Genomic DNA, 13,400 nt, shown 5'->3' with positions numbered 1-13,400 from the left:
CTGGACGAACTAACGTATTGCCGGCCGCGGTGGTCTAGCGGTTCTAGGCTCTCAGTCCGGAACCGCGAGAATGCTACGGTCGCAGGTTCGAATCCTGCCTCGGGCATGGATGTGTGTGATGTCCTTAGGTTAATTAGGTTTAAGTAGTTCTAAGTTCTAGGGGACTGATGACCACATATGTTAAGTCCCATAGTGCTCAGAGCCATTTGAACCAACCAACTAACGTATTGTAAGCTATTTCCTTTGTTGAAGGACTGCATCGCTTCAGGATTCTACCAATAAACTGCAATCTAGAGTTTTCCTTACCCGTTACTTTTGTAATCTGATCATTCCATTTGAGATCATTTCGAATAGTCACACCCAGATACTTGACGGATGTTACCGCTTCCAAAGAGTGGGCTTTTTTTTGTACATTAATGGGGATTTTCGCCTTGTTATACGCAGTAGGTTACACTTACTAATATTGAGAAATAACTGCCAGTCATTAGGCCACGCATTTATTTTCTGCAAATCCTCATTGATTTGTTCACAACTTTCGTGTGATACTACTTTCCTGTAGACTACAGCATCATCGGCAAACAGTCTAAGGCCGCTGTCAGTACCATCAACCAGATCGTTTATGTAAATCGTAAAAAGCAGAGGACTTATTACGCTGCCCTCGGGCACACCTGAAGTTACGCTTGTTTCTGTTGAAGTCACCCCGTCAGGACGACATTCTGCTCCCTGTCTGTTAGAAAACTTTCTATCCAACCGCATATGTCATCGGATAGACGGCAAGCGCGCATTTTTTGTAGCAAGCGTCAGTGCGGAACTGAGTCAAACGCCTTTCGGAAGTCGAGAAATATGGCATCAGCCTGGGAGCCGGTATCTAGAGCCTGTTATACATCATGCACAAAGAGGGCCAGCTGTGTCTCGCATGACCACTGTTTCCTAAAACCGTGCTGGTTTCTGCAGATGAGCTTCTCAGAGTCTAGAAAGGTCATTACGTCTGAACAAAAAACATGTTCCATGATTCTACAACAAACCGATGTCAGTGAAATTGGCCGGTAATTATGTGCACCCGATTTTCTACCCTACATTTCTATGACCTTTGCCTTCTTCCAGTCCCGTGAAACTTCCCGCTGTTCCAATGATCTCTGATAGATGATGGATAAGAATGGTGCTATATTTGTAGCATAGTCAACATAAAATCTTACGGGGATACCGTCTGGGCCAGATGGCTTCCTGGCGTCTAAGGATCTTAACTGTTTTACAATCCCAGATATCCTAAACACTATGTCAGCCATCCTTGCGTTTGTTCGGTAGTTGAAACGGGGAATGGTGCTGCAGTCCTCTTCCGTAAACGAGTTTTTGAAATCTAGGTTTAGAATTTCGGCCTTCTGCTTATCATCATCAGTTACATTACCTGTACTGTCACCAAGAGAAGGTGTTGAATTATTTGTAGCGTTCATAGATTTTACGTACGACCAAAATTTTTTGGGGTTATTTTTAGAATCTGCTTTCAAATTTGTTAAAAGAATCTCTCTTTGTCCTTCTACAGCTGCTTTCATTTCGCATAATTTCTGTTTGTCAACGGGGCAGTGACTACGTTTAAAACGACTGTGCAAAATTCTCTTCTTTCTCAGCAACTTCCTAATATGTTTGTTTTACCAAGGTGGATACATTTCCTCCCCTATATTTTTGCTAGGCACATACTTCTTTAACACAAGGTGGACAGTACCTATAAATTTCGACCAAAGATGCTCAACAACTTTGTGTCTCGTGGTGAATGCTTGGAGCTGACTATGAAGATATTCATTAATGACACTTTTATTTGATTTCCCAAACAAGGAAACTCTACGCTGTTTCTTTGGTTGTTTTGTAACTGACATACAAGCCACAACGACATTGTGGTCGCTAATACCTTCTTATAGATTAACTTCCTCAAAAAGATCAGGTCCGTTTGTAACCAAGATATCTCATATGTTCCCATCGCCAGTTGGTTTTCTAACCAATTGCTCAAGGTTGTAGGTTGAGAGAGCTCCTAGAATAACTTCACACGACTCTTTGCTGCTGCCCCCTGTGATAAACGTGTACTTTTCCCAGTCAGTGGATGCCAGATTAAAGTCTCAACCTATAACTAATGGATAATTTGGATATTTATTTCCTATGTTCTCAAGACTTTCCACGAAATGTTCTGCGACGTTCGTTGCGGATGCTGGTGATCTATAAGAACATCTTAATACAATGGTCAATCCTTGTCTGATTGACAGCTTTATTCAGATTACCTCACAGTCCGACCCAATATCGATCTCATCTGCGTTTAAACAGCTTTTAATTGCAATGAACACACCCCTTCCCATAGCATCAGTCCTATCCTTCCTAAACATTGTCCAATCCGTGTTCAAAATATCACTGCTTTTTATGTCTGGTTTCAACCAGCTTTCGGTACCTAACATAATACTGGCATTGCCGCTGTTTGTTTTGGGGATCTTGCTACAGACACTTCGACAATCTACTAACGTGAGATTAAGCATGTTCAAATCCTTTGGAATGACCTTCTTTAGGCGAACTAACAACTTCTACAGTTGGCATACCCACATCAGTGACATGAACTGGTAATTTTTCAGGCCAGCGGTTTGTGTCCCATGGGGAGAAACCTAATCTAAAAAAAAACCATGTGCACGCCACAAGTACTGTGCTACCTATGTAGCTGCTTGCTGTGTGTAGTGCACCCCTGATCCATCGAGGGGCGTCCTACAACCTTCCAACCCATAGCGTAGGTCGAGGAATCTACAACTATTTTCGTCACAGAGTCGACGTAGTCTCTGGTTTAGATTCTCCTCTCGACTCCAAAGCAGAGGACCGCGATCCACCCTGGGTACGATGCTGCAGATCGTCAGCTTGGCTCCCACTCCTCGAGAGATGGAGGCCGCCTTCGCTAATTTAGCCAGCCGTCGAAACGACCCAAGAATTTCCTCGGGACCCCGATGACAGGCATCGTTGGAGCCGACATGTTCAACAATCTGCAGCTGGCTGCACCTCGCACGCTCGATAGCCGCCGGAAGAGCCTCTTGCACATCCCGGACAAGGCCCCCCCGGCAAGCACACCGAGTGAACGTTGGACTTCTTCCCCGTCCTAGCCGCTATGTTCCTGAGGGGCTCCATGACCCGCCTAACATTGGAGCCCCGAATAACTAACAAACCCCGACCCCCACGTCCCGATCCGGACCTTTCTGAAGGAGCGGCCACTATCCTGGCAGAAGGTACATTCTTATCCGGCTCAGCCTCCCTCCCCCCCCCCCCCCCCAGTATCAGATAGCACACTGAATCTATTAGCAAAGTGCATGGGATTTGGCAGGAGCCTGCGTCCCTCTTGCAGCCTTCGCCTTCAGGCTCGAGACCTCCACACAATCCGCCACCCACACTGAGGTGGGAGGCTGCCCCAGGCACCCTATCCCCACCGCACCTCAAGGTGGCACTCTGGAGCCTGTTGACGTTGGCCAACAAAGCTTCCAGATGCGTTTGGACTGTGGCTAACTCCTCCTGCATCCGCACACAACAGACACAGTCCCTATCCATCTAGCTAATAAATGATTTACTACAAAAAACTTAAGGTAACCTACTGTCACACAAGGTTAACAGCTACACTCTACTTGGCAGAAAAGACACTCAATAACGAAAATAAAAATTCATGGTAGAAGCTAGATCTGGTGCTTATTTTGCTGCTAGGGGCTATTTAGTGAATACTAAAGAATAAGACAGTGGCCTACAGTAAACTGCTAGGTGCTATCTAGTGGATATTATTAACGAATTAATCAGTGACCTACGGTAAGCTTCACCTATTCATTATCCCACGTATTTGTAACTTAAACAAGCGTTTTCGTACACGCGAAAGTGACCTAATAAAACTGTAAAAACTGCTAACTTAAATGTACCGAGTCTAAATGACACAAATAAACGTAAATACTGAGTATTGTACACTGACAGATGCAGGTACAAAACAAAACCTTTAGGTAACAATAAGAGTTCAGAATGTAAAGCACAAATACGAAATCTACTTTATAGGAACCGATGGGCTTACAATACACGATCACTAAAGCCCACAACAAGCTAAGGAATTTAAGTAGACGGCGAGGTGGGAAGGTATAAAAACTGCTACCTTCGAAGTATAGAGTCTAATGACACTAATAAACGTCAGTCTTGAGTATTGTACACTAACTTAAACTGATTAACCCTCGTATTTATAATTTAAACAAACGTTTACGTACACGCGAAAAATAACCTAATAAAACGTATAAAAACTGCTACCTTCAGTGTATCGAGTCTAAATGACACTAATAATCGCAAATACTGAGTATTGTGCACTGAATTAATTGATAATCCCGCGTATTTAACGTCAGTTAAAAATGTAAACAAACGTTTGCGTACAAGCGAAACTGTCCTAAACAGAAACTTCGCTTATTTTATTCAGACCCAAATAAAAACAGAAATCTTCAATTTATCACGTCTATCTGACACTAATGCATGTAAATACTATAGAATATACAGCAAAAACTATTAATTACTAGCTAAATTACTTATCTTGTAGCACAGAAAGCGAAAAGCGCTCGTAGCCGGCGTCAGGGCTCATGTAAATTCTTGAAGTGTTAACTGGCTAATTTGTCAACTGAGTAATTACTGAATTCAGTTACTTAAATATGTTCATGCATGTTAGACTCGGCCAACTAAATGCTTATGAATCTTTCTCCTTGCATGCACTGTTGCTTTTTGATCGTACCAAACACTAGGAGATTCAAGATCTGTCAGTTTCATGTAGGTTCTCACTGACTATTTGTACCATTCGAGACGTAATATTTAACACCAGTTTTGTCTGGTTATTTCTTTTGAGTGCCTTGCGCACCTCCGCTATCTGGCCGCATAGCAGTTTTCTTATATGTAGCTTATTTGGGGAGTACACTTTTATTTTGTATTGTAAATCTCAAAATTTCTTTCGGGAAGAAAATTTAACAGTTATATTGTACTGTTACAGTTTTCATCATTATTTAACCAGTATGTTATTAATCAGACGGATACAGTTTTATGATTGTAAATTATTCTGTTTCTTACTGGTCAATAAAACTGGAGGCGTTTTTCCAATAGATGTTTAATAATCTAACTTAGTGTATCCTGTTAAAATAAAGAGAAAGTTCAGAACACGAATGATGTTTAGTCCCCATCTAGCACTGGCTTCCCTGGCACAGACAGCCTGATGCAGATATTGCGGACCAATCAGAATTTCTGGAAACAAGAAATATTAGGAAAATACATTTTTAGACTGGTGGACAGCTGAATTCTAAAGCTTTCCCCTAGCCGTCAGTCCACCAGAAGAATTGTTGGTCGAGCCATGGAGAGACTGCAGGGAAAGTGTCGTCAGAAAAGGCTAACACAGAATGTACGGAAGTAAGTATTCGGTAACTGCTGAATGATAAATGAATGCTTGTCTGTAAGTGGCAAAAATGGTAAATCTTGTTGTCACAACCTACGTGACCTTAGAAGCAAATGACATATTCCAACAGGATACTGCAGGACCCCACAGTGCAGCTGACACCAGAAACCTATTGAGGAAAACACGGATTTTTGATTGGTCTACACAGTCCCTGATTTGTCACTCCTAGCACGTCTGAGATTTGTCGTGAAGACCTATACTTTCATACCGAGCTCCCCTCCGCAGTCTTCATGAAGAGACAGAACATGTGTTTCTTGCATAAGATAAAAACTCCTGAAGCTGGCATTTGGAAGCCGTTTGTTTCTACGCTGCCGTTAATACAACAGTAAATTCATACCAGTGGCGGTCACTGAAGTCGCGCATGTCGTATTATTTGATTAACTTTCCTCTAAGGCATCATTCACTTCAAAGGTGGTAAAAATAAGGGTAAGTGCAATTACTGTCATGTCCCGTTAAAAATGTTGTACATACTGATTATTTTTTTTACTTTTAATAAGAGGAAGTACATTGGCTTCATTAACTGGAAAGAAAATTGAATTCAGGCCAAAATGGTCATTGTTGCCTAACAGGGCACGTGGTGTGGAATGACTATGTGTGCAATTAATATTCAAGAGTTTATTTTGAAAAAAAAAATAATTGGACTTTAACGTAGGACGCAGATTCGACTTTCTGCAAGAGACGCTCGATACATATATTTGGTTTGTTTTATTCAGGATTCCAATACAACACATTATTCCTCACTCTTCTGGCTACAAAACCCTATTTTTCGACATATTGTCCGTTCAAACCGACGGACGTACGCCACCTGGTTGACGTCAGAACGAATGTCTTTCTGTTTCAATACCCTCCCCATCACCCAGGTACTTCTTCCCTCTCGGTGAATCCTTCACTGGGCTAAACAAAAAATGGTTCAAATGGCTCTGAGCACTTTAGGACTTAACAGCTGAGGTCTTCGGTCCCCTATAACTTAGAACTACTTAAACCTAACGTACCTAAGGACATCACACACATCCATAGCCGAGGCAGGATTCGAACCTGCGACCGTAGCAGTCGCATGGTTCCGGACTGAAGCGCCTAGAACCACTCGGCTACAGCGGCCGGCTTGGGCCAAGAAGATGGGATGCGTAAGGTGCAAGATCCTGGCTATATAGTGGATGCGGAGGAACACTCCAGTGAAGTTTTGTGAGCTCATCTCGTGTGCGTAGACTTGTGTGAGGTCTTGCGTGGTCATGAAAACGGAGAAGTTCGTTTGCATTTTTATAGCGACGAAGCCACTACAGGAGTCTCAGCTGTTGGTGGTCGTCCAGCACGCGGGATATCGGACAGGTATGTGCAGTCATGCTACTATGGTGACAGACGCCTCGCCCAACGACTCACCACGCTTTTGTTCACTGCTGGTTCTCCGTAGACATTCTGCAAACGCCTATAAATCTCGCCCTCCTCCCCTCTCCAAAAAAAAAGGCAGAAACTTAATGTAAACCTCTGCTTGGAACGCAAATCCGTTACAGACGCCACTTTGATTGCAGCGTATAGCGCCACCACTTATCGGAACTTCATCAAACGCTACAGGCTGAAGCGGGAATATTTCATTATGTCGCACAACAAATTCCGCATTTTTTCAACCGAAGTCGGTAGAGGAGCAAAATGTGTAGTAATACTTGCTGAACGCCCCTCGTAATAATAAAATAACTAACAGTAGAGAGCTAACAGCGCTCGTTCGTTGCGCCACCAGGGAAGTAGCTCCCAACATAATACAAACGACCAGAAATTACTTGCATCATAGAATTAAAGCAGGAGAACTAAAATGGTATTCGTTTTACAAAATAAAACCAAGTTTGATACATAATGGTCCAATTACTATTGTTATAACGTTATAACGAGGACACTCACATCTGTACCATGGCGCTGCCAGAAAGGGAAGCATTAAACAGTCTAACGCGGGCTTTTTCATGCACGAAATAATTACAACTTCGTTGAAGAAAGATCAGGATCGTATAAAGGGTCTACAAATGTTAATGTTCCGAAGACTTTACTTTTTTGTGAGCACAATTAAAATAAGTAGTTCTTTTACTGTTCACTCAAAGTAGCTGGCACGATTCCGCAAAACTTTTCACTGAAAAACTAGGAATTATTAAACAGGAGTTCATAGAAACGGATATCACTTGACTTTATTATTATCACGTCCGTTAAGGAGTATTCAATAAGGCACAAGAGCTCACCTTTGTGGTTTTATCAAAAGATATTTGATATCACACCTCATAGTGATATTAACAATGGCGATGAATTTAAAATGGAATTAATCATTTAACACCCGTTGCGTAAATGGAAATCTCCAAAAATTTCTTAAACATCGGGCTGGTGTTTCGTGGTGTAAAAGAGTTCTGATATAATCCAGAAATCGTATGAAAGAAGAATAATTAAACGAAGCGCAGCGGAAGAGGCGTGTTTGTCTCAGCCGAATCGGGGCAGTCCGATCATACGCGGTAGATCGACTTTCTGGCAATTTTTTGGTTGTGGAGCTGTTTCCTCGCACCGCATCCCGAATGGAGAACTACACTAACAATGAAGCATGCTGACGTAAATGGAATTCCACTGGAAAAAGTATTACGAGAAATGTTAAAAGTATACATTTGAATTTGATGATGGATGGGAGGTGCCAGACATAATGTTTTATAACCAAAGTTTTGTTTGGGGAAACTGAAAGTACAAGCTAACTAAACAACAATACGATATTAATCGAAAAAGTAGTTTGCTGGAGATAGGTGGAAAAGTAGACATTATGAGATCCGTAGCTGTTGTACAATTATAAGGTTTGTGATTTAAAACAGCAACCAGCGACAAGTACGGTTCAGAAACAGTCTATTTAAGTCAAAACCGGTTTCGGATTTACTACAAGTCCATTTTCAGATGGAAGTTACAGATTTTCCTTTCCCAGCAAGGGCCTCATTTTGTAGTGGTTATACATTTTGTGCTTTCGTTTTTAAATTTGGTAAATTTACGAAGAAAAGTTTTTTGACTTTTGCAGAAACATTCATGAAATGTCTTTAAAGGTAATAATACACGAAAAGTGGCAAAAACGTACGTGGTGTATATTTCTGTATGTATAATGCGTCGTGTATTTATGTTACATTTTAAACGTCCTATCTTTTGACGCATGCACTAAGTGAGTGCTATTAAATTTTCTGGAAACTGATGAAACACCCAGTAATAGCACAATTGAGTGTAGGGCTTTAATCAGGAAAGAAAGGGAACCCAGCGTAGTTGCAATAAGGTATGTAAACGAACGACTGATGTGGATAGATTTGACAGTGTCTAGCAAGAAAATTAGGATTGTGTCAGTATATTCGCAATGTGAAGGGACAGAACAAGATAAGATGGATAGTTTTTATGAGGCACTCAGTGATGTAGTTGTTAGAGTAAAGGACAAGGACAGTGTTCTGCTCATGGGTGATTTTAACGCCAGGATTGGAAATCGAACAGAAGGGTATGAAAAGGTTATGGGTAAATTTGGAGAGGATATGGAGGCCAACAGGAACGGGAAACAACTCTTGGATTTCTGTGCCAGTATGGGCTTAGTAATCACAAAGTCCTTTTTTAAACATTAAGAACATTCACAGGTATACTTGGGAAAGCAGGGGAACCAGATCTGTCATTGACAATATAATAACAGATCAGGAATTCAGGAAGGCTGTGAGGGACACACGTGTATTCAGGGGATTCTTTGATGACACTCATCATTATTTAATCTGCAGTGAAATTGGGATTGTGAGGTCGAAAGTGCAGGAGGTCAGGTCCATATGTAGGAGGATAAGAGTGGAGAAACTTCAGGATAAGGAAATCAGGCACAAGTACATAACAGCGATCTCAGAAAGGTACCAGTTAGTTGAATGTAGTCAATTACAGTCATTGGAAAAGGAATGGACAAGGTACAGGGACACAGTACTAGAAGTGGCTCAAGAATGTCTTGGAACAGTAGTGTGTAAAAGTAGGATGAAGCAAACAGCTTGGTGGAATGACACAGTCAAGGCAGCCTGTAAAAGGAAAAAGAAGGCGTATCAAAAATGGCTACATACTCAGGTAGACAGAGAAAGTTATGTTGAAGAAAGAAGCAAAGCCAAACAGATAATTGCAGCATCCAAGAAGAAATCTTGGGAAGACTTTGGAAACAGGTTGGAGACTATGGGTCAAGCTGCTGGAAAACCATTCTGGAGTGTAATTAGCAGTCTTCGAAAGGGAGGTAAGAAGGAAATGACAAGTATTTTGGACAGGTCAGGAAAACTGCTGGTGAATCCTGTGGATGCCTTGGGCAGATGGAGGAAATATTTTGAAGAGTTGCTCAATGTAGGTGAAAATACGATCAGTAATGTTTCAGATTTCGAGGTAGAATGGGATAGGAATGATGATGGAAATAGGATCACATTTGAGGAAGTGGAGAAAATGGTCAATAGATTGCAGTTCAATAAAGCAGCTGGGGTGGATGAAATTAAGTCGGAACTCATCAAATACAGTGGAATGTCAGGTCTTAAATGGCTACACAGGATAACTGAAATGGCATGGAAGTCGGGACAGGTTCCATCAAACTGGACAAAAGCAGTAATCACACCAATCTTTAAGCATGGAAACAGAAAAGATTGTATCAACTACAGAGGTATCTCTTTAATCAGCGTTGTGGGTAAAATCTTCTCAAGTATTGTTGAAAGGAAAGTTTGAGTATTAGTTGAGGACCAATTGGATGAAAATCAGTGTTGGTTGCATCAGGGTTACAGGTTGTCAGGACCAGATCTTTAGCTTACGGCAAATAATGGAGAAGTGTTATGAGTGGAACAGGGAATTGTATCTATGCTTTATAGATCTAGAAAAGGCATATGACCAGGTTCCTAGGAGGAAGTTATTGTCTGTTCTACGAGATAATGGAATAGGAGGCAAACTTTTGCAAGCAATTAAAGGTCTTTACATGGATAGTCAGGCAGCAGTTAGAGTTGACGGTAAATTGAGTTCATGGTTCAGAGTAGTTTCAGGGGTAAGACAAGGCTGCAACCTGTCTCCACTGTTGTTCATACTATTTATGGATCGTATGTTGAAAACAATAGACTGGCTGGGTGAGATTAAGATATGTGAACACAAAATAAGCAGTCTTGCATATGCGGATGACTTAGTTTTGATGGCAGATTCGATTGAAAGTTTGCAAAGTAATATTTCAGAGCTAGATCAGAAATGTAAGGACTATGGTATGAAGATTAGCATCTCCAAAACGAAAGTAATGTCAGTGGGAAAGAAATATAAACGGATTGAGTGCCAAATAGGAGGAACAAAGTTAGAACAGGTGGACGGTTTCAAGTACTTAGGATGCATATTCTCACAGGATGGCAACATAGTGAAAGAACTGGAAGCGAGGTGTAGCAAAGCTAATGCAGTGAGCGCTCAGCTACGATCTACTCTCTTCTGCAAGAAGGAAGTCAGTACCAAGACTAAGCTATCTGTGCACCGTTCAATCTTTCGACCAACTTTGTTGTATGGGAGCGAAAGCTGGGTGGATTCAGGTTACCTTATCAACAAGGTTGAGGTTCCGGATATGAAAGTAGCTAGGATGATTGCAGGTACTATTAGATGGGAACATTGGCAGGAGGGTGTCCATAATGAGGAAATCAAAGAAAAACTGGGAATGAACTCTATAGATGTAGCAGTCAGGGCGAACAGGTGTAGATGGTGGGGTCATGTTACACGCATGGGAGAAGCAAGGTTACCCAAGAGACTCATGGGTTCAGCAGTAGAGGGTAGGAGGAGTCGGGGCAGACCAAGGAGAAGGTACCTGGATTCGGTTAAGAATGATTTTGAAGTAATAGGTTTAACATCAGAAGAGGCACCAATGTTACCACTGAACAGGGGATCATGGAGGAATTTTATAAGGGGGGCTATGCTCCAGACTGAACGCTGAAAGGCATAATCGGTCTTAAATGATGATGATGATGATGATGATGATGATGATGATGATGATGATGAAACACTCCATCCTATGATTTATGGCAGCACACACGCTTAACATTTACAAACCCTGGTTCAGCTTGACTTGAGAACAAAAACAATGGTTTCAAAGACGTTAGAGTAGTAAAAAGACGATAGGCTACAGAGGCCGATGAAACTAATTTTAAGGTCCAAAATAGAAAGTAAGACTATGTAGAATAAATTCTAATATGGCTATGTGATGCATGGATAGTACTATATTTTAAGGATGAGATAAATTTAGATTATACAAACAAATATTACATACATTAGGATTACAGGTGTGAATTGTCTAATGAGACCTTACGAATGTTACGTTGTGGTCAGATGAAGTATTTGTCCATTGAATACTATCAGCACTGAACATTGGCACTGTGTAACCGACATAGCGTGAAGTACATGAGCACAATAATTTTTGTTGTTGTTGTAGTGATGAAACTAAGTCTGAACATTGAGACTAGAGATGCATTCTATATTATAAATAATGTTATGATATTTTATCTGATAAGCCATTTATTATGTAAGTGAAAACCAGTAATGTTTGTGCAATTAATGTGATCGACACTAAACACGAACGTTAGATGACAGAGAGTGTGCTCGGTACAAGAAATATGTTTCGTTGCAGTAACGGAACAAGGTTTGCAACGACGAATCTGCTGTTGCATTTTACATTACAAATAGTTTTATGATACAATTCTCTCACTGATGAGTTTTAATGTAAGAAATACGCTGGATTGTTATATATGTGAATCTATGAATATCATATAAACGTGAATTTTATAGTAAATGCTCCTGTCCACAAATCACCCCTTTTCTCACATGATACCCTGCAAATCATGGATCAGGAGCAACAGGCAGATTCCACATTTCTATATTTCCAGAAAGCTTTTGACACGGTGCAGACAAATAATGAAGGTTGGTGCACTGCTCTCTGGGATCATAAATGTAAGGTGCATCCTCAGAGCGATCTCGATATTAGGAAAACATTCCTGGACGTTTTACGTAGGATGAAACGCGGTATGCAAGAAGTCGGCTTTCCGTAAATTCCCAGATCACTTCAAAATCCCCGAAACTCCGTTAGCGGTTCTTTTCAAATTTTTAGCGAGTTTATGAACTGAAGTCTAATGTATTGACCGGGTGTTGCTAAGAATTTATCAGGAAAAACCGCGAGCTTTGAGAAATGACTGGACAATTAGTTCGTATCAGTGGCCTACCGGAAAATTTGAGCAAAAGAAGGCCATACAATTTAATTTCGTCTGCGTCTTTCATTTGTGGCTACCGATTTGAAAAACTCGTTCATTCGATGTGCAGATAGTCACGAGTTCAGTTTACATGAACGCAAGTTGCCTACACATAACTTTTCTTAAACCAGGCTTTCTATCACAAAAATTTTACAATAATACCACACTGACCGCTCATTTGCAGGAAACCTTTTGCCAAAATGAACATTCAGTGCTGCGGATTATACGTTTTCCGTCCAAAAGGTTCCGAGACTGTTTTTATTCTTGGCGTACAAGCGACTTCAAACCAGTAACTGCGGTATCATATTGGGCTAAAAACGGTAGGCAACAGATGTACATTCTACCAGTCAGTTGTGAGCAGGCAATGTTAAGTAGTGGACGTGCGACCGTAGTGTGTCAAGTTGTGTCACAAATCTCAATAGAGCAACCAACTGAACATCTCTAAATCAACGTTTCATGTTATTCCGCAGAATGCATGAATATTTTGGGGTGAAAGGAATGGAAAGGAGACGGGATGGGAAAGAGATAGGGCATTGTGCTAATGTAACGGCGAGAGTTGAAAACTTGTGTCGGACCAGAACTCGAAGACGGATGCTCCGCTTGTCTAGAACGATTGCCTTAATGGCCTCGACCATCCGGAGACGCTTTCGGTCAGACCCAAAGTCCCAATTTCCCGCTCGCCGTACCGCAAC

This window comes from Schistocerca cancellata, chromosome 5, assembly GCF_023864275.1.
Source record: "Schistocerca cancellata isolate TAMUIC-IGC-003103 chromosome 5, iqSchCanc2.1, whole genome shotgun sequence".
NCBI lineage: Eukaryota > Metazoa > Arthropoda > Insecta > Orthoptera > Acrididae > Schistocerca > Schistocerca cancellata.
Note: the sequence above shows the minus strand (reverse complement) of the source record.